The sequence below is a fragment of the Mesitornis unicolor genome, unplaced genomic scaffold (assembly GCF_000695765.1).
Source record: "Mesitornis unicolor isolate BGI_N332 unplaced genomic scaffold, ASM69576v1 scaffold16903, whole genome shotgun sequence".
NCBI classification, from domain to species: domain Eukaryota; kingdom Metazoa; phylum Chordata; class Aves; order Mesitornithiformes; family Mesitornithidae; genus Mesitornis; species Mesitornis unicolor.
In genome coordinates this window covers 35950-60530 of record NW_010176853.1, presented here as the reverse complement: position 1 = coordinate 60530, position 24581 = coordinate 35950, and the positions used below count along the sequence as shown (strand labels likewise).

At 41.8% G+C, this 24581-nt stretch overlaps 1 protein-coding gene across 1 annotated transcript in view; it reads left to right on the top strand.

Annotated features, from left to right (window-relative positions):
* TOP1 (topoisomerase (DNA) I) overlaps positions 1 to 24581 on the top strand; it is a 67019-nt gene that overhangs the window by 10692 nt on the left and 31746 nt on the right. The window contains exon 2 of the mRNA XM_010181861.1: positions 17893 to 17995. The gene's annotated coding sequence lies outside the window, so the exon portion shown is untranslated. The remainder of the gene's footprint in view (positions 1 to 17892; positions 17996 to 24581) is intronic.

Below are 24581 nucleotides of genomic sequence, written 5' to 3'. Positions count from 1 at the left end.
CCCTACTGGTGTTTCCTTTCGACACTTGGTGTCTAGTGCAGTTTTTGACTGGAAATCTGGTTCCTTCACTTTGGTAACAGTGTGCCTCAGGGATAAAGAGCAAAAAGTCTGGAGTGCTTTTTGGCAGTAGAAAAAAGGAGGTGCAAGTTGTGTCCTGGTACACCAGCGTAATTTGGCAGATCCAGAGGCAGTAGGTTCATGTGACTCCAAATACAATGCAAGAGATGAACTCTTAGCAGTGACCTTGATTAACTGCTGCGGTGTTGCCCAATCCTGTGGTAGGTGTCATCGTGATCCATCGCTGTAGTAAATAAGCACTGGCACGATTTAGAGTCAGGATATCAGTGCTGTTAACTCTGATATCTGCACGTTGTTGTACTGGAGCTGTGTAGGTGTTGGGGTTACTTCATCTTCCTGCAGCAGATTGGAACATCTCTCCAGCTGTCTGGGATACCTTTGAATGTGGATGTGGATAACATGCAGTTTTCAAGAGCCTTTTTCAAAGCTTTTGCTTTCTTAAATCCCCCTGTGTTCTTCCTACACCAGGAAGCCTCTCGAAGGAGCTGGGATCTTGTCTGAGTCATAATATCATAGCTATGTATGTCACCTGCACTTCATTAGGGAAACATAAGCAAGCTGTCCTTGAAATACCTGTTTTTATGAGTAGATAGTCTTCTAATTTAAAATATGCTGCTCTCTGGAGTTTGGTAGCTGTCATAAACAGTATTTTTCTTTTATCATCATGTAGGCTTATTCAGCATCACTTGTATCTAAAAGAAGTGTCTTTTTCAGGTTTTAGACTGTTCTAATCATCCAGATATAAGGAGGAAAATACATTTTGGCACCTGATGCTCTACAATTGGCTTCTTTAGTTGTCAGTGTGTGGTTTTGGGAGAGCCCAGCACAGTATGGTTTTGTTTTCCCCAGTCTTTATCTGGTCTTGCAGTGGATGGGGACTGCAGCTGGCAATAAGCTGGCTACCCCAGTAATTTGATTCTTCAGTTACATCTTAGGCAAAAGGCAGAAGCACTTGAATTAATGAGTCCATCAGTTTCTTGTTGCATCCATGAAGGTGTAAAGCTGGCATTCTTCGGCTTTTTTGAGCATTGCTTTCTGTGTGTAACGTGTGTGCCCCTTCCCTCCTGCCCAGCCTTGCTGAGACTCTTGTCCAGTGGTGCACAGTCTTAGTCTATGGTTTTGCTGTCCGTCACTGTCAGAGCGCGAGCTCGTCTGCATAGAGGGAAATGTGAAGTTATTGTTGAACCATAGCCTGAGTTAAAATGCTCTGTCTGTCTCTGTGCTCGTGAGTAGGACTCTGTTGCAGCGCTCATCCAGTACAATATTTGCCTCTTTTAGGAATACTGTTTTTTTTCTCAAAGCTGCTGGTGATAAAATGATCCTGACCTGGCCTGGATCGGGAGATTTACACGGTCTTGCTCTACTGCAGCAAAAGTATGTATTTTAAAATGGATTCCTTTATAGTGAATGACGCTGTGGAGCATTGTTTCGTGAAATGAGTCCCCTGTAGCTGTGTTTCACAAGACATGAAACAGTGCTCAAAACAGATGTGAGCCTCATTTGTTAACGGTGGAATTAGTTTGTTTCAATTTAAGCTTTTGTGGTTTTTCTCCCTTTTTGTAAATACTCCACCCATTCGCACAGGAGCCTCATGCTCAGACTCTAATCCAGGCTAAGAAACCTTAAATCCCAAAGGGAACTTGTTAGTGTGTAGTTCAGGGAGTCTTCCTCGCATAACTCCAGTGTGTTTGTGTTTTGGGAGGGCCTTTGAGCTGGGGAAGAGAACACTTCTCAGTTTCATTTTTACAGAGAAGTCCTAGAGAAGAAGTCTGCTGGCTTGCACATGGCAAATGCTTTTGTTTTGCATGGAGCTGAAATAAATACGCTATTTGATTTATATTTTTTTCCTAAGATGAGTTTTTCTAGTGTCTTTTAGTGTGTATTAACAGTGTAATCTCAGCAGAGCTCTGGAATTAGTCTTTGGCAATTATATAGGCCAGTTCTCTGTAGGAGAACAGAGTCAAAGAAGCCCTCAATTTAGTTGTTTTTCCTCATTCTGAAGAAGTATTTTAAAAACTTGTAGTGTATAGACTACAAACAAGTGTAATGGTCATTTCTATCATAGTTGCTTTAGAGGCTGGAAAGGTAAGTTTTCCACTAGTTTTCAGATCAAACAAGATCTGGTGTTTAGAAGGACTTTCTTCTGAGCATCCATGAAGTGTTTGAAGGCTTAAAAACAAATGGAAATTTGTGTCATTTCTAGGTTTCTCATAGCTCTCTCATTTCCATGATCTGAAGTTGGTGTCATTTGGTCAGCAGTGTCAGCGACACTTGCTTGGTTCCTCACCTCATAAGCTATTTCTTAAATCTGAACTGTCTCCTGCCCATCACTGCTGGGTATCTAAACAGTGTATTATTAGGCACTTTGCTAACTATGGGTATGTGATTTTCCAAATCCTGTGATCTGAATGGGCTTCTTCACGTACAGAACTAAATTCAGATCAAATTACTTGAGGAGATTGGTAATCCAGAAAGGCATCAGTGCAGAAGTAAGTTGTCAAGCATCTTTGTACACCAAGAGTTGAATGTTTCCTCCCTGTTGCTCACTGCAGTTTTCCCTTGCACTTAATCAATCCAGAATTACTCCTGTATGTCAAGTGTCTGTAGTTCATAAAGCAGCTTCTAATGCACACCTTGACGAAACAAATGCCGGACTTGACATTAACTGCACAGTTTTCACTGTAGCCAAGTTAGATTTTTCTGTGATACTTGGTATTAGCAAATTGTCTCCTTGCTTTATGTGTCTGTGGTAATAGCTTTTATTTTTTTGAAAAATAAAAGATGGCAATTTCTGTATCCAGGTAGCTGTCTTCTTGTGAAGTGCTAGCAGATGAGATTTCAGTACTTGTCGCAGAGACTGAAGTGGCAGAAAATATCTTGTTTTGTATTGTGGTCTCACAGTAACTGGTACTTTTGAAGTCTCTTGTTGTGAGAGCTGCTGTTGAACTGTTACTGGTCATAGATCCTTTCTTGAGCAGAGACTACTGAATTGTTTCACCTCTTGAAGGAAACCAAGTTGAACTTCTCTTGTCTCCAATGGGGTACTTGGTACACCATCACTAGAAGAGAAGTGTTACTGTTACAAGCTGTTACTTTCCATTTTAGTACACCTCTTTTTCCAGGAGTATCTTGATCTGTCCATTCAGTTTTGTAGTTTTGGGACTGGTGTGTGAAGTACCTCATGTCACTTGCTAATTTTCAGAATAGGTTATTCATATGAATTCTTTTTTGTGGTATTAGGGCTACTCATCGTGTAGTTTTCCCACTAAAAGGCTTTACTTAGTGCTCCCATAATCGTTAATGAAAGCTTATGGCTCAGGTGTTTTAGTGTGGGTGCCTTTTCCATCTGATAGTATCAAGCAGAAGGTGGTCACAGGTTGCAATTGTGATCACAGGAAGAGGAGCGAGGTTTTTTTCTGGTCTGCAGTACAGGAAGTGAAGTAATTGCTCGTTGTAAAACAGATCCAAGTTCAAAAATAAATTGGTACAGTTACAACTTGAAAAATGTCACTGAAATGCATGCAAACTCACACAGGTTAAATGTGTTCAAGGACTGCAGTTTCAGAGACCGCTGGGACTGCTGTGCTCTTTTGGGTACAGCAGAACTTACTCTGATGGTGTGAGCGTTGCTTCCTGCTGCCGGTACCTGGATGGTGCTCCAACTCCCAGGAGTGGCGTTGTGGAGCACGGGCTGGCAGTGCTTGGAAAAACAGGACAGGAAGGGGCTGTGCAGCTGCTGCTGGGGGTGTTTGCGTACAAGCGAACTACCAAATCAGCTGGAGTGGCTGCAGCTTTGAGTGGTATTAGTCCTTCATGTAAAATTCATAATGAACTTTAACAGATGTATTGATTTAATTTTGACTCTAGTAAGTCATAGTAACCTTTTAAAAATTTGTCTCAACATATATAAAACTGGCAGCTGAGAAACTTTTAAAAACAGTTTTTCCTAGCTTTACAGTTGAATCATTCAGGAATAAATTATCAGACTGTAAATAGTCTTAGATGTTCTTCTTGTTTCCTTTGCCTGTTTCTGTTGTCAAATAATCAAGAAGATGTATTTCTTATTTTTTCCTTTGGAATACTCCTGCAAATAAGCTATATAACTTGTTTTGCTCATTTGGGGTTATATTAAAGAGCAGTAGCAAAGTCTTGAATCCCTGTGGTTGTGTCTGTAATGCTCATAGCTTTTCAAGCACATTTCTAACCCTCTCACCAACCAACCTTTTAAAATATTTAAATAAAGTTAGGTTTCATGTTCAGACAGTTTGAAAGGTAGAGTGCGATCCTGAGGTAGGAGTTGTAAAGCAGAGCCTCTGGTATGGTGGAAGTCATTAGTTAAAGACTTGGAGTTTTGAAGTGCAGTGATAAATGAACTTTTGATGACTCGGCACCTACAGCATATTTCCTTCAGTTTAAACAGCTCATTGAGTGACTCTGAGAGTGGGAGCCGTTTGAAAGCTTGGAAAAAAAAAAGCTAACTTTTCCCATCTAGTTATGTCTGTGTAGGTAAAGGAAAGATTGCTCTTAAAATTGAGGAGTGAGGTAACCAGAAGCAGTTGGTTCAGTCCAATTTTCAAGGATTATGCTTGCTTTCTTTTAATAGACTTTAGATTTGAAACAAATTAAGTAAATGTGTTTTACCCTTTAAGTCTCATTCAAGGCAGATGTGAGTTTTGCATAAGGTGGAATTTGAAGATGTTGGCTGTGCACTTAATAAAATTCTGATTTCCATCTAAAGGTACAAGCCGTTAGTTTAAAAAAAATACAAAACACAAACAAACAAACCCAACAAAGAAAACTGCACCAAGCTGATAGTATAATGTAATATATTACATGAAGCTTTTTTGATTAAAAAGTTAAGAGCTTATTATGCATAATAAAGTAACCAGAGCGTGTTATCCTGCATTAACAGGTTACATTTTATATTCAGGTATCTGTATCAGTGTGATTTAGCATTTGCCAGCTAGTGAGACTTGACCTGGATTTAACAAAATAAACAAACAGGTGGATAAAGAGATTAAAATCAGTGACTTAAAGTAACAATTCGTGTCTAGTGATGTAAATTGAAGACTTGCAGTGGAATTTGGTGCGCTGTATCTAGGAGCTGTACTTACTGGTCATTTAAATATTGCAATCATAGCCTTATTTTAAAACTCACTTTTTTAAAACTCACTCACTGCTGTGGTGATGTTTCTTTCTATGTTCTCTATTACTTCCTTTCAGAAGACTCAGGTGTACAGTTGGAAGTGCAGAAATCTCCACTATGATTAAGCATTTACCTTTTGTTTACTTACTGGTGTGTTTTAGCTGAAATTGGGTTTCTTCCCATATGCGAATTGTGTTAGTGTCCCTTTGGGGCAGGGAAATCACATTTCCTTCCCTTGGCTTAACAGTGAGACTCAAGGCAAGGCAGGCTCTGGTGGTGAGATGCCTGCAGACAGCCATTGGAATTCGCCTGAGTGATCACTGAACTCATCCCCAGTGGGAACAGAGGTGAAATGGGGCTGTACCCACCCAGTGCAGCCCTGTACTTGAAAGAAATTACTATGGCTAGAAAAAAACAACCCCAAACCACCTGCTGGAATCGGTGTGGGAGTTGCTCCTACAGTGAGGAACCAGCTTGAGTGTGATAAAAATAAGTGCCTGGTCTTCTGAAACAAACTTTTTGTGAGACTTCGACCATGCTTCCCCCATTGGTCCAGCTTAGTAGGCATGATATTAAACAAGCAGTAGGAAAATCATCTGACTCCAGTGTGTAAAACAGTGGTACAGCTTGGCAGAGGTGACTTAAAGCTTGCACCAAACACTTTTCTGTCTTGCAGACTCAGTTTATGCTCTAATACTGCAGATTGCAGAGGCCTTATGTTGTTCCCAAGGGTGCTGCCTCTTAAAAAGTCTTTCCTCCCTACAGCAAGCAGGAGACCAGCACTGGCCAAAGCCACACTGTGTCATCAAGGGATGGTTAATAAAAGGCTTTGAACAAATGCCATTAGAGCCTCTCCTGAGGACGCTGAGCACAGCTTGTACCACTCCCATGTGTATAAACTGTGTGTGATCCTGACTGCTGACAGCAGCCTGGTCATGGACTGCTGCAAGAGAATTGCATTTCAATGCAATGGCTTTTTTAAAATTAGTTTTTAGTGTTTTCCATGATCTTCTGTAAAATTTTTGGTTGGGGGGAGCCCTTGTTCTAGGTCAAACCCAGCACAAACATGCCAGCCCTATCCTCATGTGTTGTTGGTGTAAATGCAGGCTCTGTGTAAGCTACTGTGGAGACACCACTCTTGTGCTGAGGAAGTGTCAGGATTTCAGGGAGTCTTTGCACACTTCTTTAGAGTGAATCCAAGAATGTTGGTGATTCACACAACTAGCAAGTGAAAATATTTGTCAAGTTGACATCATCGTGGTGTCCTGGCAACACAGCAGTTTTCTTGTTGGCTAGTGCAGTTTTTTAGAACTGAAACACCTCTTCTTATGCCTCCAAATAATATAAATCTTATTATTTTTTAATATCATTGAAGTTTATTTTATCCTCTCTGAGGACTAGAAATTAGAGTTGTTTCCTCCCATTTTCTCCTGATTCACCTGTCTTGAAAGTTTGCATGCAGTAAGCAGCTGTTGACTTTGCATCACAAATTGCATTGTTTGCACCTTTCTAATGATGGTACAAAGAGCAGTTGGAGGCTGAAAAGCCTTCTGCTAGGGCCACTGACTCAGTCTGTGGATGGAGTACAGTACATGAAGTTCCCTGTCTGCAGTGTGAATTTGTCACAGATTGCACCATAAGATTTTCTTTGCTCTTGACCCAATCTACTGAAGTACCTCTCAAAGCTGTTCCCAGGGTGATTCTTTGTCAAAAATCTCCAGCAGATGATTCAGCCCACCTGCCTGCGGCAGCGATGCAGGCAGGAGCAGTCACTGCTCTCCTCGCTTAAGGTCTAGACCTGATTCTCCTGCTACAGCTGAGCATAAGCTGAGGTTCTCTGAGCAATGCAGAGAGCAGAAGTGTCTCTGGTGTAACTGCCCTCAATGGCTGAGCAAATACGAGTGTTTCAGTCTACCCTGGCTTGCACATCCTTCATGACAGGGGATTGATGAAAGGCGATGTGCTGTCCCAGAAATTCTGCAGCCCAAATTGCTAGCCAAGAACTCCTTAAGGAAAAGTATTCCTGCAAACCAGAAAAATAAGGGTTAACTGAACCATTTTGCTTTAGATTGTGTTGAAGTAAGGGACGGGTTATCTTCAGCAGTCTCTGATAGCTCCGAAGTCTAAATATGACTGTAAATGTTAAAATGACCCTGCAATGGCAGACGCTTTGGAGAACCAGGGCAAAAGGCGGGCAGAGGAGAGAGTGCCCCTGGTTCCTGCTCCTGAGCCACTTGTGAGGTGACCCTGGGCAGCTTTTTTTGTCTTTGGTGTGGTGTGTACACCTCTCAGTGGGGTGCATGTCCCTCAGTGGGTGCGTACATCCCTCCCCCTTGTCCCTTCCCAAGAAAAGGGGTGTGACAGCACTGGGTGACGGTTTCTGTGCTGAGCCTTGGATCTGTGGTAAAGGTTTGTTGCTCTCTGACACTGAAAATGGGATTAGTCCCCCTCACATTTATCTATTTGAATGCCCTTAAATTGTACCTTCCTTCACAATTTCAAACTAAACTCCTGGATGCCAGACTGGTTTGTGAACAATTGTCTGGGCTTTCTCAGCGAGTCCGTCCTTCCTGCTGTGCCAGTTATGTTAACTGCATTTTGCACTATGGGGACGAAATGGGTGTGAATTTGGAAAAGCTTGAGATTAGATGCTCTAGTAAAAATTGTTTGGTAGTAGCTGCTACAGTTTCCTCGCTTTCGACTCTTCTATCAGTTCAGACCCCTTCACTGGCTGTGGAAAGTAATTTTGGGCTCGTTTGAGGTGGGAGGAGAAATAAATGCATACTGAAAGCAACGCAGTTGTTGCACATGACAGCAGCTAGGAGTGAAGTGGGCATCTACCATGTAAACTTGCACGTGCTTCCACCATGGCTTTACTTCTGGAAGGTCCTGGAGCTTTCCTGAGTCCCTCAGTGCTCACTGCGTGGGTTTTTCACTAAATCCTGCTCCTGGCGTCCTGATGTGCAGGGTTGTGATGGGCCATGGCTTTTGAAGCCTGAGGCAAAAGTGCACCTTCAGTTTTGCTGATTCTTTAAAGATGTGCATGCAGTGTATAACTTTGTTTATTCATGTGGGTGTAGACTCATAAAGCAACAGGAGAAAATTGCTGAGACTGTTTCTACCCCAGTAAAGGAAGGGAAGAGAGTTAGGATGCAAAGTACTCAAATTGTAAATGGAGGAGGCTATAGAAAGTAAATACTTGGATCATAAAGGAGTGAAGCCTTATAAGAATAAGTATCACTAAGTGACAAGAACAGTGTTGCTCGTTTCCTTAAGAGACTCCTCTGGACTTTCCTCTCTCCCATGCCAGCACAGCAGCATTTTAAGCTGCATGCTGGCACTGGTCATTTCCCTGAAGTTTTGACTTGTATTCTGTTTTATTCTGCTTTGTTAGTGGAAACACACTAATGGGTTTCAGTCTCTGACTCTTATGTATGCAATTACAGGAGAATGTTTTACATCATGAGAATCCCTGGAAACACATGTTTCTGTTCACATTGAACTTTTTTGTTTTTGAATGCAAATAATGGATTGAAACTTCATTGTTGCTTCTCAGTTGGGAGCCTTTTGGCATGTGTAAGAAACAGCTATTAATTTAGCCTTTCTCTACTGATCAAACATGGATTTTCATGCTTTATAAGGCTTTCTCAGTCTTGTTCTTTGTGTAGTATCATCTACTGCAGTTCTGCTTGCAGTGATTTTATGCATTTGTTACACAGCAGCTAGGATCTGCTGCAGAACGGGTGTATGTGAATGTGTCGCTTTTTTTGGAAGAAGCCATGTACAAGGCACTGACGGGTCATTACACTCTGCTGCTGTTGCTGCTGTCTGTGCTTTTAGTTTTACTGCAAAATGCTTGCAGTGTAGCAGTTTCTTAAGGTCAGCATCTCTTTATACCACATAGCTATCTCAATTATTTAAGCATTAATTACCCACAGAGTATTAGGTACCTCCCCAGCAGGTGAAATGTGAGGTACACAGAAAATAAGCAATTAATCCAGTGTGGCTGAAAAAAATTTGAAGGGCTCAAAATGTGTGCACTAAAGAGTATCTGGCCTTCTCTTGCTCAATTGGCTCTTGCAGCACGTCATGCTTACCTACCCGGCTTCTGCAGGTTGGTCTAGATTGATGAAATGCCAGCAATTACATTTGCTTCAGGATAACTTAATGTCCTGGAGGCTTCAATCACACAAAATAGGAATGATCAGTCTGTGGTTTTTTTCTGGCCTCCTTAACTTACCCATTATAAACCTTTAAAGTTTGGGATGGATAAATAAGTGTACAGCTGAGCTTGCAGAGCTGCTCCTGAGCCCCCATACTCTGTCACTGTGAGCAGTTCTGTCACGCTGTTTACCTCTCTCACATTGGAGTTGCCTCAGGATGGAGCAGAAGGTGCGTTGATCTTGGGTTTTTTTGTTTTTAAGAGTTGTGTAAGATCTTGGCTTGTATATTAAAACTTTGCTGGAGAGTAAGTGGAACTGCTCAAGAAATTGGTAGGAGCTATTCTGAAGGACAGAGAATGGTTAGGGACAATTCTTTTGTCTTTCAGTTTATTCCCTGTAAAAATTCATCACCAAGTCATTCCACAGGTCTCTTCCTTTCCCTCTGTCCAACAGCAAGGAATACAGGGCCTTCAAATTGGAAGATTAATGAAGAATGCAGTAATGAAGGGGTCTGTCTTGTTCTGAAGCCAAGTTTTCCAGCACAGTCCTTTTAAGGAAAAAGATAGTGTCTCGCTGACCCTGTAGTATCTTTTGCCCCAAATAACTGCTGGAGTGTGGAGAGGGGCTGAGAGAATAGAACCAAGGTCATTGGTTTTATTCTGTCAGAAATGCTAAGTTTTCCGGCTTTGGCAGAATTGGATACCATGTGGTATGGTCAGTTCTGGCTCAGCCCATAAGGAATTTTGTCTTGGAGTAACTATAGACTGGAAAATAAGTTGACTCAAATGTATTCATCAGTGATCTGTTTCTTAATTTGAACTCTTGGAAAAAGGAATAATGCACTCTAGTGTAGTCTTACTTTTAGTAATAAAGTGCTTGCCTTCAAAAGGATAAACTGTTTGGTTATTCTGCTGTGCTTTTCCAGGCCCCCTTTTTTGTCATGAAGCTTTCACACTTTTTTTTTTGTCCTGTTTCCTCCCTTGTATGATTGGAAAATGAATGACTGAGGATCTGATTTGTGTGTTCTCCTTGTGCTTTTAGTCAAAATTAATGTAGTTGTTTTGCAATAAACTGTAAACAGATTTTATTCTGATGTATGGAGGGAAACAGCGAACACTGTTGAAGTGTCAGCCTCCCCGAACTGGGGCACCTGACCCAGTGATGCACCTGAAGTGAAACAAGTTCGTGATAGCGCAGTAGTTGCACTTCATTTGGATTTGACTTCAAGAAGGATTTTAAGGATTTGGAGAAATAACTTTCTGTAGCAATGTTGCTTGTGGAGAGATGCCTTTCAATGCTGGTAAAGGGTTGCATGTGAAGTTGTTATTGAAAGGTATAGCTATGCCATTAAATACGGTGCTCTGAATGAGGAAGCAGAAGCCTGGCAGCCTTGTTTCAGCACTATTGTAGTTGCTTTCCTTTCTTGACATCTCCTGAAAGCCCAGGTCCTGCTGCTTTTATTGAATTTCATGCTTAGGTTATGAGGGACTCAAATCATAGTCTCGGTGTTTCAGTCACTCTCCTTTCAGGATTCCAAATGTGTTGCAGTCAGCTATGAGAGAAATAAAACAGCTCAGCAAACAGCCCTGTCATACCTTTGCAGGGTAAATGTTTTATGTGGATTCTGTAGTTGTGTAAATAGGGCCATTAGGCCAGTAAGTGACACATCCAGTTTCACATGGGAAGTTTATTTTAGATTATGGTTTTCTGCTTCAGTGTATCATCCACAATGCCATTATCTCTCTGAACTGTGCCTCCTGGGTATGTTTTTCTGCTTTTCACACTTCTAGCTGCATGTAGGTGTTTTCCATTTTCTGTGTCTTTCGTACCTACAGTTCTGTTTTCTTTCAGTCTGCCCTGCTTTATTGGGAAAGGTGGTGTGTCCGATAACCTGGGTGCAGTTCTGTTTTCTGTCCAGTGGCTTTTCCTCCCCCTTTTTGGAGCTACAGCACTGGCAGTCAATTTGAACTTTCGAAACACTGTGTAATTAATTACTGGAGCACCATGATCATACCGTGATTTCTTCCAACTAAAACAGGAATATTTTTAGAAAAGTTTAAACCTCTTCCAGACTGGTTAGGAGGGATCATTGTGCATGCCTTAAAAATTGTTAAAACATGTAAAGTCAGATTGTTAGTCTAACGTCAACCTAACAGGGAGGATTCTGATACCCTGTGCCTTAGACCGTGCCACTTGCTCCATATGATTGCTCTGAGCCATATGGGGTCTGCAAATGGGCCTTTTCATCTCCACACAGTAGTTTTTCTACTTTCTCAGGCAAATCGTTTATAAATTGACCAGAACCTTACAGAGCAACCTTCACACATGGGATTACCATTGCCTGTTTAAGTAATCTGCTCACCCCATCACTATTCATGTTGAAGATGGTGAATGATGACTGAATGTTACAGTCTTTCCACTTGCTGATATAATCTGTATATTGTGAAAGTTACTGCAACACTGAACCATTTTGATGAGATATCTAAGGCAAAAGTGCATGTTCTTTGCCAGGGTTATGAGGAGTATTTTAAACACCTTGAACTACATCCATATTTGAACATTCATAGCTCTTCTTTGGCATCATTTCAGCAACTGAACCTTGATAATTTTAATAGTAGTCTTTTTATACCCAGCATATAAGAAATTTTAACTAAAAATAATATGATTTGGCAAATAATAAATGGTAACAAATTATAAAGCTCAAGTACATGAAAGCAAGAGACTTTTTTGATACTTTGCAGTTTTAAGATGACTGCTTTTGAGGAGAGCCTGTGGGGGAGGAGAAAAAGCAGTAAAATTGTTTCATTTAGGTCATATAGAGTCTTTTTGCTTTGCCTACTTTTACATCGTAACAGGTGAGAAATGAAATCGGCCTAAAATAGTGCGAAGGCTGCAGTTGTGGAGTTAATGGTCTCAGATGGAGGTGATGGTTGAGCCTGCCATGGGTCAGACCATCTCTCAAGTGACAGGAAGGCTCACGAGAGGTTTTGAACTTGGCCGGCTCTTGAACCTCATCCAGTGTTACTGCATTACCTCCCTTTTGGCTGCATAATTTAGCAGTGGAACTGGAGAAGCCTTTTTTTTAAGGTTTTCCTCTCATTTCCAGAGGAGAGGCTGAAAAGCCCCTGCTCGTTTCATCACACGTGTCTGCTGTTCTGATAGTAAAGGGCTGTTTGCTCGTGCTTCAGGTTCAGGCTGAATGTACTGTTCTGGTACAGACCAATGATCCTGAAAACATCTTGAGAGCTTGTATGCTTTTCTTGTAACAAATAACTAATATCAAGGCATTGGGCTTTAAATTGGAGCAGAAGTTTCAGCCGCTCATCTGAAGCAAAAGTGTTATCGGAGTAACAGGAAGTTAAAAATGTTTTTCTTAGTTGGTAACGGGATTAATTTTTCATGCTGTGTTTTCAGATTTGAGCACTGATTTCAGGCCCAAGAGTCAGGTATACTTCAATAGATTTTCTGGACATCACTGTAGAGAAGCATTTTCATGAGGCTTCAAATTGATAAAATACCAGCATACATAGAGTTGAAGTATTTCTAGGTTGTCTAATGAGAAGAAAAGCAATTGAAGTGATGCTGGAACCAGAAGGAAAATAAAAAAAGTCCTTATCCCCAAAACCTAATAAAACATTTCAAAAGAACAGGGACTGCTGGCAGAAACCTTTCTGTAAGCAGGTTAATGAGGAATTCAGATTGTGCTCACAAAAATGTACAAGAAGTTGAAGCGAAAGACAGCAAATACGGAAGGCTAATAGATTTATCTGGAAAAGCTACTGCTGACCAGAAATTGGGGTTGCCGGGTGTTAATTTGCCAGCTATCTCACTTAATATAGGAGAAATGGGAAGGACCAGATTGTTGCTCACCTTTTTTTTTTTTTTAGTTTTTTTAGAAAAGATATTTTAATGGGTAATGGTGGAAGTGGGATAGAAGTGGATGGTGGGAGTGGGATATAATGGCATCTCTAGCACCCTGTGTCATGTGTTAGCAGTACTCTCCCAGATAATATTGATAGCTGTTCTGATTGGCCATACAAGAACTTACAGCCCTCTCTGTGATTTCAGTATTTTATTAGAAAAGTTGCTGTCAAAACTGAAATGTTAATTTAGGAAGTAGGTCTGCACTTCACTTGGTGGGGAAATGGAAGTCATCTTTTTGGGGGGAGTGGAGTGGAGAAGGGTGTTCAAAAGTGTTTGTTTTAAAAGCAAACGGGTTTGTCTGAAATCAAGAACTTTAAAAAATCATGAAGCATTGTCGCATATATTTATTCTGTCCCCAGACTCCTCAGTTAAGGCAGGGGTTGTCCTCGGTGCGAAGGACGCTGCTCGCCGTTGCTGGCTGTGGGTCCTCTTCCTGTGCAGGTGGCGAGTGCCTGCTGCAGAAGGGCTCGCTTGTACTGCTTCGCTGTTCTTGCGGTGCTGGAGTTGGAGATACCTTAACCTTTTACAGCTCTGCTCCTGGAGAAAGAGTAAAACTGCGCTGTTCCAGTAATGTGTATATACAAGTGTTGCAAATAGGGTTATGACTCAGCCTTTCCCCGGAGACTTCGTGGTGGAGCAAAGGCTGCAGGGGGAACTAAACAGAGCCACAGACCAGAAGTGCTTACAGTTTCCCAACCTGAAATTGGGCATCCTTGTAATTAAACTGAGTTGAAAGATGAACCAATGTACAAAAATGTAGAGATGCTTGTGATTGTTGGAGGTACAGGGGGAATGGCAGGAATAGTACAGGGACTGCAGTCATCTTTTGGAGACGTACCAGACTCAGCATTAACAGACAGAGATCCAGTGCCAGAGACATGAAGCTTTCTGGAACAGAAGAGATGCCAAGAGCTCTGTTTGGGTTAGAGGATACTGAGGGAGAGCCCTCAGGGTAATGGATTCTTGCCCAGTGAGCATAACCCTGGTCCCCACTATAACCTTGATGCTGGAGAGAGGCTTTTCAACTTCTGAAATCTTTAAATATCGCATGAGCTCTTGAGGGTTTGAACTTTGCTCACAGTAGACAGCGGATTTTGTTAATGCTTTTGGAGAAGGAATAGTATTTATCTCCTTGTTTAGTGTTAGAGAGAGCAGACGTACTTGATGGAGGACATAAAAGGCAGGAAGCATCTCTGAATGTGTGATAATGTCTGACCTCATTCTGCAGCTCATGTGAGCCCAGACCAAGTCAACTGCTGATCAGCTGAAGGTGGGGAGTTACTGGAGACTGGAAGATTATTCTAGGAATCGGTATGCTAAATATATCAAAGATAGGTTACAGACAGGGACACTTCCCTTAATTGCTTCTGTTTTGATGAGGTTTGGTGTGAGGTGGCCCACTGTGTCTTAAAGTTTTGGTCTCAATTTGATCGTCTGTCGCCTGTGTAATTCAGTTGAAGTTGATGCTGCGTTGGTTTCTGTGAAGCGGGCACGCAAGCTGGAATGAAGTGGCTAAATGTGTTTCATGTCAGCCGCCAAATGACCATCAACTTGGCCTCCTAGATAAAGCCAGTCTGCAACAAAGCATTTTTGTGTGATAAGCCAAAAATAAAGTATTCTGTCCTTTTTAATGACCCAGTCTGCTGAACTTCAGCCAGCTCTACCCTCAACCAAAAAAAAGACCAAGAGCTTTAATGCCTGCTGAAGAGAGACATGTCAGCTCAAGACTGTTTAATAAACTGTCTTGAAATTCTCATTCTTAATGTACCTCGTGGCGTTGTGTTGGAAAGTAACATGACTGCGTCTGAATACTGGGAAAATATTCCAAGTATAATGTAATTATTTGGAGGCATGGCTGGGAGGTAGTGCACTCACCTCCATGGAAGTACCACATTTAAGGTGGTGTCCAGTTTGAGAGGCCAAGTGCCTGTTCAGCATTGACTGCATGTGGATGAAAGCTCTTTTCCCTTTTGAGCAGAACACCTCTGGGAAAGACCTTCCTCCCAGAAATCCTTTATAGACAGCAAAGAAAAGCTGAGCGCTGACAAATGCTACCAAGCAGAGCTAGTTTAACTGGTCAGGCACTTTTTTTTGCTGCTGTACAGAGCTTTTAATTGCCTGAAAATACCAAATCATTGTAAGCAGTGGAGAGGCTTGAGGAAATAGATGTCTGACTCCAGCATTTCCAGAATACAGCCCTGGAACTTCTTTTCAAGAACAAATATTAATTTCAGCTGGAAGGCGTAAGTCGGCTGGTAGGGAATCTGGTGATAAAGGTAAAAGACTATTCCATTTTGCACTTTTTTGTGAGAAATAATCTTGTGGTTCTAAGCTCTAAAGAAAATAGCATTGAGCTCAGTTGCAAATGTTTTCCATCGTATTGGTTGGTAGAAAAAAAATTGACTCTGTGTCGGTAGGTGCTTCCTTAAAAAACAAGTATGTTGTAAAATGAATGTAAACAGTTCTATGTATAGCATCATGATGGTTTTTCTAGCAATTTACCTATTCATAGAGTGTAAATAGATGGCTGTTCACTGCAGCCAGTGCTTCAGCAATCAGTGAGTAAACTCTTTGTGCAATAAAACTCAGGCTGTTTCCAAACAGCCTGAGCTTCCTGCCACTGCCTGAACTGAAGCATCACAAGTGTAAAATGCACTGTGAAAACACTTTTGCCAGTGAAATGTGTGTTGTCCTGGTGGGAAGAAGGGTACTGAGAAATTGCTTCTTGGCAGTTCAGGGAGCGTAGGTGTCCGGTCCCCACACACTTTGCCAGAGATGCCTGCAAAGCTCTGCCTGCTGTGAAATTAGATCTTGCTGTTGAGGTACTTGAAAACTCTAGGTGTTTTCTGCTGTAACACCAAATGTTCCATATAACCTGCCACGTGCCTGTGTGTCAAAATACAGAAGACTAAATGTAGCACTTTAAATGTATGTACTGTATACACCAAAGCACTGGAAGTGTCGGCAAGCTCAGGAGGATCAAGGGAAGATGCAGAAGGCAAGTTGGAGGCTTGAATGTCAGCATTTATCTGTTGTTTTGTGCTGTCTTACTGCAGGTGTCTGGAAAAAAAACACCTGAAGTTACAGAAAGCAATAGGTTAAAATCCTATTCTGTGGAAATGTGACTGTGGATATGTTTCCACTAAAACCAGTTGAATGTTTTCCAGTTATAAGAGCCAGTGTCAGTTAAGGAGAAAAATGAATTTGTGGCAAAAGGCTTGGAGTCAGGAGGATGAGGCTTGTTCCTGGCTCTGCAGTGCATTTCCCCCGTGACTGCGAAAGTCACAATATCCTTGTGTTGCAGTTTCCTATTCAGAGTGTGGGGATAGTGACCTTTTTAGAGGCACAGTAACAGCTTTGCAATTAATTGAGCATTAATACCTAACATCCAAGATCTCTGGTGGAAATTTTGATGCTGTTATCTGAAAACATTTGCCAAAGTCAGCACAGCCTTTTTGGTATCCTGAGGAGCTTGCTTAATTCTAGTTGCTTTGAGAAGCATGTTTTAAGAAAAAAAAAAAACCTGAGAGGAGTCTTTGGGCATGCACACATCCTTTCCAAAATTAACAGGAGTGACTGTAAATGATTAGTTGTGACTGTAAATGCTAGTTCAGCCTCAGTTCCTTTTTGATCCACTTATAAAGAACATTTAAGGACCTTAAGATGGCTGTAAATGAGTTTATTTACAATTCAACTGCATTGCTCTTTCTTTGTGCTGGATCTATTTCCTTGGTGCTCTAAAGGACTTTATGGTACAGTACAGTTGTCACTTGGAGTCAGAGTCACTCGGAGCAGAAATTGATACCAGTAAAATGACTGTGTTCATGTGGAAGTACTTGAGTGCCATCCCCCATTTCTGACAGTTAGTTTGGACCAGTGCTGACCCGTGCAGGTGGGTTACACACCCATTTAGGCTGTCACGTTGGGTTTTCTCGGTGGGGCTGTTATACGAGGGAGGTAAGTGTCTCCTGCAGAAGCAAAGCATGAAGAGAGAATTCCTACTCCTCTTCTCACTCTCTTCATCTTCTCCCTTTGCTCTCCCTTTCCCTTGCTGTTTGCTTGTCATGTCATGCACTGCTGGGGATAAGAATAAGATTAATTTGTGGGAAAGGGAGCTGCTTTGTCTAGGCTAAATAGTTGTGGAAGTAATAGTCTATATTTCTAGGATTCAGCAGGCCTAACATTTCAGCTTTATGCTCTGTTCCTGTATTGTTATAATCTATTTGACATGAAATACTTACAGGCATAGAAAGCTAGGTTTCCCATCTGCCAAATAACATTGAGCTTGCTATAGCCATACTTACCTACTTAATAAGAAGGGTTGCATTTCTTTAGGGTCTGTAAAGCATTTAAAGGTCATTGAACTAAAGACCATACAGATCCAGCTGTTGCCAAGAGAAATTAACTTGTGCTGCAGGAACAACAAATCTCTTTAAGACCTCTGAATTAAGATTTCTGTTACAAATTTTGAATCACAGAAAATATTGGTATGGGGTGGGAAAAAATGCAGAGGTTCATGAGGGAGGCGTGGAGTTTTCTCCCAATTTCATTTCTTAATTTTTTTTGCCTCTCTGCTTGCAGATTCTCACAAACACAAAGATAAACACAAAGACCGAGAACACCGGCACAAAGAGCACAAGAAGGACAAGGAAAAAGACCGGGAAAAGTCCAAGCACAGTAATAGGTGAGGAAAAAGTCAATGAAGTCCTCATAGGCTAAAACACCATTGCACATGCAGTCTTATGAGAATTACTCTGATAATATATGAGGACAGAATCACTACATTTTGAGTGTGGTTTATATGAGTGTAGGTGCTTTAAGCCTAACTGCTGTCATTGCATGCATTTCCATATGGTAGCTGAAGTAGTGTATTCTGCAAATGTGCGCCAACACTAATGTAGAAAAGATTATTGTAGCTCGGTGTTATTAGGGGTGTTAAAAACTAGTTTAACCCCATCTTTATGAAGATCAGTTTTGTTCCTAATGTTTTTGTGTGTGTGGTTCCAATTTTTCATTAGAAACGTGGAGCTCTCTTGAGTGTTGGTATAAACCCTACTGTTTGAGCATAGGTAGACCTGATATGACTACTCAGCCTCCTAATAACTAGAAGTGTTGGAAAGATGGTCCCCAGAATGATGGTGGTGTCCTTGGTCTGCCCCCACAGTGGCTGAATGTCCCAGCAGTGTGAGGTTGTGTCACAAACTGGTTATGACCTAGTCTTATTTGCTGAGTTAGATGATGCATTGGGAAGGATTGCATGCTGTGTTGTCTGATGTGACTGATGCACTACACTGCCACTGAACGGGGAAGGTGTTTCATGCCACTCAGTGCCATATCATCTGCACTGAACGTAAACACTTACTTATCCTGTGGTGACCTATGGCTCTGGGGGTGGTGCTGGATTCCATGGTCCAGCTGATACCCTGGCCTGGGCTGGGAACTGCCAGAACCGGGAAGTGCAGGTGTGCCCTTGGTGATTTGGTGTGATGGAGCACAGGGTGAGTGCACCACACACAGGATGTTACTCCTAGTTGTAACTCCTGAAATGCAACTGCTACAGAGCCTACATTGTCAATGAAACTTGCAGAAGAAACAGTCCCTGGAGGGTAAGTTTCTGTTGTGACACTTGATGAATGGCAGACAGCATTTCTGCTATGGCCAAGCAAGTGTTATTAGCTAATTGCTGTGCAACTGTGACAACACAATCTGAAACTGAATAAAAAACTTGTGTTAACAATGATTTCTATTAAAAAGAAGCATGGAAGGGAGGAAAGTGTCTGTGCCAAGCAATGTTTTATTGGGGTCACACTTTGAGTTTTCTGTGACCTTTTGAGAAGTTATACAACCTTACTGTTCCATAATTTTTTTTTTTCTTTTTTAAAGTAAAAGGTTGATGGGAGGTAGAAATGTAGGGCAAATAGCTTGCAGCATTTACTAACTTCCACAGCAAAGATTAAGTGCTTTGGACACATTGTTTGCACTCTTCTTTGCTCGCATATCTGTACTGCCTTGATTTCTGATATTTGTTTTCCTGATCTTCAAGCATGCACCCCCAAATTGACTCTCCTGCATTTCCAAATGTTCATTGCCTTACTTGAAAAACCATTCTCCTGCAATTTTGCCAAAGGACATCCTTTTGTAAGGAGTAATAGAAACACTGTCTTTAAATTTCTAGAATTCATTCATGATTTGAACTTATTTGTGTAGGAGTTGGAAATAGTGTATTTTTAACTGGAAGAAATAATTATGGCTAATAACTTGAAGCTGCACGCTGCTGATTGTGTAACCACTAAATACCAAAACAGTGGAAATGAGATAAGAGTGGCTAATATATTTTGTGAGGTGTAACTCATGAGGTGATACGTAATGTGCTTTATCTTAAAGTAATTCCTTCCTCCCTACAGCATTGCCTTGAAATCCCTGTGAGAAAGGCATCTTCTCTAGGCCCTGTGCCTGAAGCTTCCAGTCACTTTCATTTATCTATTTAAATATTCATTTGTCCTGCAATATACTGCACTTTTGAGTCCCATAATAGGGTACACCTATGTGGATGGCATGACTGAGTGCATGCATGTGCAGGGGGTTTGTTTGTGGTGTGTTTTGGGGAGAGATTACACGATATTGCCATGCCCCGCAGGTCACTGCACAAAGTGGGTCTTCACTTCCCCAGGCTGAATGCACAGCTTGCAGCATCTTTTTCAAGTGTGTTTTCCGCCTCTCAAAACTGCTACCTTGAAAATAAACATATTATAGTGCTGAACCATTAGATCTGGTCTTGAAGGTGGTGCCTGGGGAAGATAATGCTCACGGACACGTGTGCACTGTGCTGGTTGCATTGCAGCTTGAGGAGTGCTCTAAAATCTTCACTGCCCTGTTCAGCTGCTTGATGTGTAAAGCCACTTGACCTCTAACACAAACTTCTGAGAAATAACTGACCTCATGATTGAAATTTAAGCATTTTTTCCCCAAATCCCTTGATTCAGCTGTCATCCATACAATTCCATGAATGTAAGTTGTGTCTGTGAGGATTATTTAGGTAACTGTTGTCTTGTGAAGGAGGTAGCCCAGCAGCTCCTGACACAGGGATGGAGGTGGAGGAAGATGTGTGGTGAGCAGGGGATTACTTAGAGGGGAGCAGCTGGAAGGACCTGGATGGAACAGGTGCTTGTGGCCAGGCCACTGCCAAGTGTTCCCATGGAGGATGGGAGTGCAAGGATGGCAGGGGCCAGGCTGGTGAGTTGCAGGACAGGATGAAGGACTGAAGCAAGCTGAGTTTCATCTCTAGTTCCATTACTGCAGTCACTGTACAAAATGCTTTCCTGGACAGAGTCTAAATGAACACAGAAATCTGAATTTTAGGATGGCCTGTGTGATTGTCCAGTGTCCATCACCATCATACTGACTGCTATAGACAGATGAGTTGCACTGGGGAGGGGAAGAGGGCATTTGATCGCTTTGCCATATTTAACAGCTTTTCATTTTGTCAGCAGCAGGAGGGGAGGACATTGCTTTGTGGGGAAATAGTGGAGAATTGTTCTCTTTCAGAAGGGCTCTCAGCTGTGATATAACAAGACCCAAAGCAAAATCGTTCTTGAGGGAAGAAGAGTGAGGGCTCTGTGACTGCCTACACTTCATTAGTTTCAAAGATCTTGGCTTAGGCCTTTGTGATAGAGGCATCCAAAGGGCTGGTGATAGGTCCTGTTTGTTTGATACCTGGTTGTCATGGCTGTCACTGCTGAAAAAGATTCCTCATGCAGATGTATATATGCAATCAGAAGAAATGCATCATTGGCTGTGCTTATTGAACAGGAATGCAAGTTTTTCAGCACATTTATTGCTTAGGCAAAGGCCTTTCTTGTTGCAGAGCTGGTAAATGTCCATCTTCCCTGGTGTCAGCAAGCCTGAAAGCTAATTGAAAGGTGTTCCTTATTTAGCTTTCTAGCAAATGGATTCAGAACCCATGGAAACTCTTGGCTTGGAGATTTTTCAAATGGGTTAGAAAATTCTGTTTCCAAGTTTTTCAAGTGCGCATCTAGAGTTTTTCTCAGGGGCACACCTGCATTGGTTTTGGCAACAAAATAATGTACTGGTCATCAGCAAGTCTGTAACACTTGTCTCTGTATAAAGGGAACCTCTTTTAAGTTTGACAGCTCTTTTAAGCCCTTTGCAGTGAGATAAGCGGTGGACCTCTGTGTGGTATGAGAGACTTTCATGGTCTCTCCCTGTCTCTTTGCAACCTGTAAGGACTTCACTGGGTTGAAGGTCTTTGTGTTTATAAATAAAGGTGACAAAGTGCCCCTTCTAAAACCCAGCCTTGCAGCAGTGCCACCATGTTACTGTCCCTCCACTGGGACCATCCAAAAGCATCAGCTGAACCCAACTGCAGGTGACCGTGGTGCACCTCAGAGAGCCTCTGCCCAGCTGAGGAGTGCAATGGCCATTCTGATAGGGGATATTTCTTCACAGAAGAATTTTGAAATAAAATATATGCCTGTTTGTACTGAAGTTTTCCCTTTGACAGTGAAAAACAAGTGAAAAATAGCCATTGCTCTGGAAATAAAACAAAAAATTTCCAAGGTAACAAGAGTACGAGATTTTTCCAATGGATTTTATCTGTATGGGGAATTTTTAAAGCACTTGATAAAGCCTGTCACCTGTTTCTAAAATTGAATCCTTTGGAATAGTTTATCTTATTAATAGAATTGCTTGTAAATCTTCAGAAAATCCATTCTGTATTTCAGAAAAGCTGCTGTATTACTGCAAAAGATGTTGTTCTGTATCTTTGGTAATTCTCAAAGAGGTTGAATGGTGCTTTAGCAGAAATCTAAGCTACTGTTGTCAGTGAAACTTGCGTTTGTACATCTACGGCATTTTGTACAGTGTGTGCTGAGTCCCCTGATTTCATTCTGAGAAGTACAGCACTGTATTTATTCACATTGGACACACTTAAGAGCATTGTCTGGTTGTGTTTGAAGCAGATCATTTTTATGTCTGCCTGTAATAGTTCAGCAATTTTGTTTCCTGCCCTGTACTTAAAAAAAGATTTTAAAATAAAACCTGCATCAAGAAGGGAAAACAACTCCAGTGCAGGAGAATAAATGTTTCCTGTATCCAGAGTGAAGGATCTAAGTCTCAGAAATACCTAAACCAGATCATCTTGATTTCATATGGCAGAAGTGTGTGGAGTGGTATGTAGGACTTCTTAATTTTGCTTCTTGCTTTCCTCCTCTCCCACTCACAAGATGACACTGCTGTATCTTAACCACTCATGTACAGCTGTAGTAAACTGGGAGAGAACATTTGTGTGCCTCAGATCTTCTCCATCATCCTCAAGGGAAGAAAATGCAAAGCCCACTGAAGAGAAATCTGTGTCACAGAAAAAATCCACATTGCTATCAAGGAAAGTGTTTTCTTTTGCACCTTTTTTCAGCCCTGTAAAGAAAAGAAAATCTAATACACACTCATTAAATAGAAATGTCAGTGGTTAAAAAAATAAAATGAAACAAATGTTCTGTGGCAATAGGTTTCTGATCAGTGGGAGATGAGCATTTCAAACAAGCAGACGATGTCAAATAATGAAATAAGGGGCCCTTTGAAGCCAAGAGTTGACAGAGGTTGGTTTAGGAGCATTTGCAGTAACAAGTGTCCTCCTCCCTGGTGTCTCAGGCTTTGTGCGTGTTGTGTGGGCTGGCAGCAGACTGAGGAGAGCAGAGATGGCAGTGACAGGGAATGGGAGTAAAGAGGCTGCTCTCACAGCTCTGATCCGTGCTGTCAATGTGACAAGCGGCTGAGCCACGAGAATAAAAATCTTCTGTCAGGTCGCATATTTCCTGGGTTTACTAAATCTCTTGTGATCACAGCTTGAGGTGAACAGAAGCGTGGAACACAGAGGGGATTTATAGACCTGATCTTCACTGGCATCGTCTAAGTTTTGTGGTTTATCCTAGGAAAAACACAGATTCCAGGTATTTGCTAGTCATGAAGGAAGATAAATTTCAGTTCAGACTTCTTGCACAGCACCTTTGATTTATTCTGTGATCCTGAACTGCTGAGAATTGTGTACATTGGGGCAGGAAGAGGCTGGGAAATCTGACATAGGGGAAAAAGTAATAAAAAAAATATTTCAGCACCCCCTGTTCCTTGTCGTGGGTGGTTTTGTTTTTATTCCCCATTTGAGTGCACAGTTCACCTTGATCAGCTTTCTAACGGGATACTGCTTCCAGTAGTAAAAATGTTTGCTTTTCATTTAGTAGTACTCCTGATTCTCACACATCTGTAGAAAGTGCACACTAAGCCTGGTCCTTGTCTCCCTATGTGAATATTGTTCTGTTTTCTAATATTTTTATCAGCTGTTGATTAGTCCAGCTTTTTATCTTGTTCCTCTTGCTGGAGGCTTGATCTGAAGTCTGTGAAAACTGGTGAAAAGACTCCTTTCAACTCCAGGAAAAGCAGTTTCAGGGGTTTTTTTATTGTATTGCTGAAATCCCAGCAGAACCATTGGGTCTCACGTGTTCATTCCCTATAATACCGTATGATGACTTTCTAACAGGGAGCATAAAATACTGCAAGCCAGCTGAAACCTTGTCCTTCACTGATTTGCCTTCTGTTTCTGAAATGCTCCCTGCACCGTCAGCCCTTCCTTGGTGTGCGTTAGTCTGCATACGACCACAGTTTTCCATGAGCATTGTGTTACGTCAAAGAGGCATGGGCTGCGTAACCGATGCTCTGTCCCTATTGTGTGTTGAGATTTCACTGAAATCACAGCTCCCTCTTATTTTACGCTTCAGTTGTGTTGTAGCAGCTCCCGAGCAGGCAAGCGAAGCTCTGCTTGCAGCAGGCTCTGGTGCTCGCTAGTAGCAGATTCCCAGTCACGAACTAATTATGAAAATCATGAAAATGAGAGAGAGAAATAAGAGACACTTTAGATAAAGCATCCTTCCCAACTTGTGACGTTGAGGCTGGAATGGAAAAGGCCTGGAAGGGGTTATTAACGTACAGCAATGGCACCTGAAGAATGCGGTGTTAAATTACTGCAAAGCTGTTGCAGTCTGAAGGAAGCTGCGATCTGTACATCTGCCGTGCTTGGGAAACGCTTTTCCACGTGTGACTTTCCCGTGTGATCGCAGCCTGCGCAGCTGCTGCCAGGTGCCTGCTCTCTCCCCTCCTGTCCTGTCCTCCTGCAGGCTCCTCGCTGGAAGCACAGCCCTGCTTTCAAGGGAAATGCCTGCTTCTGTTGTGTTTGCTGCTTCGTGTGCCTCACCCTGAGCTCT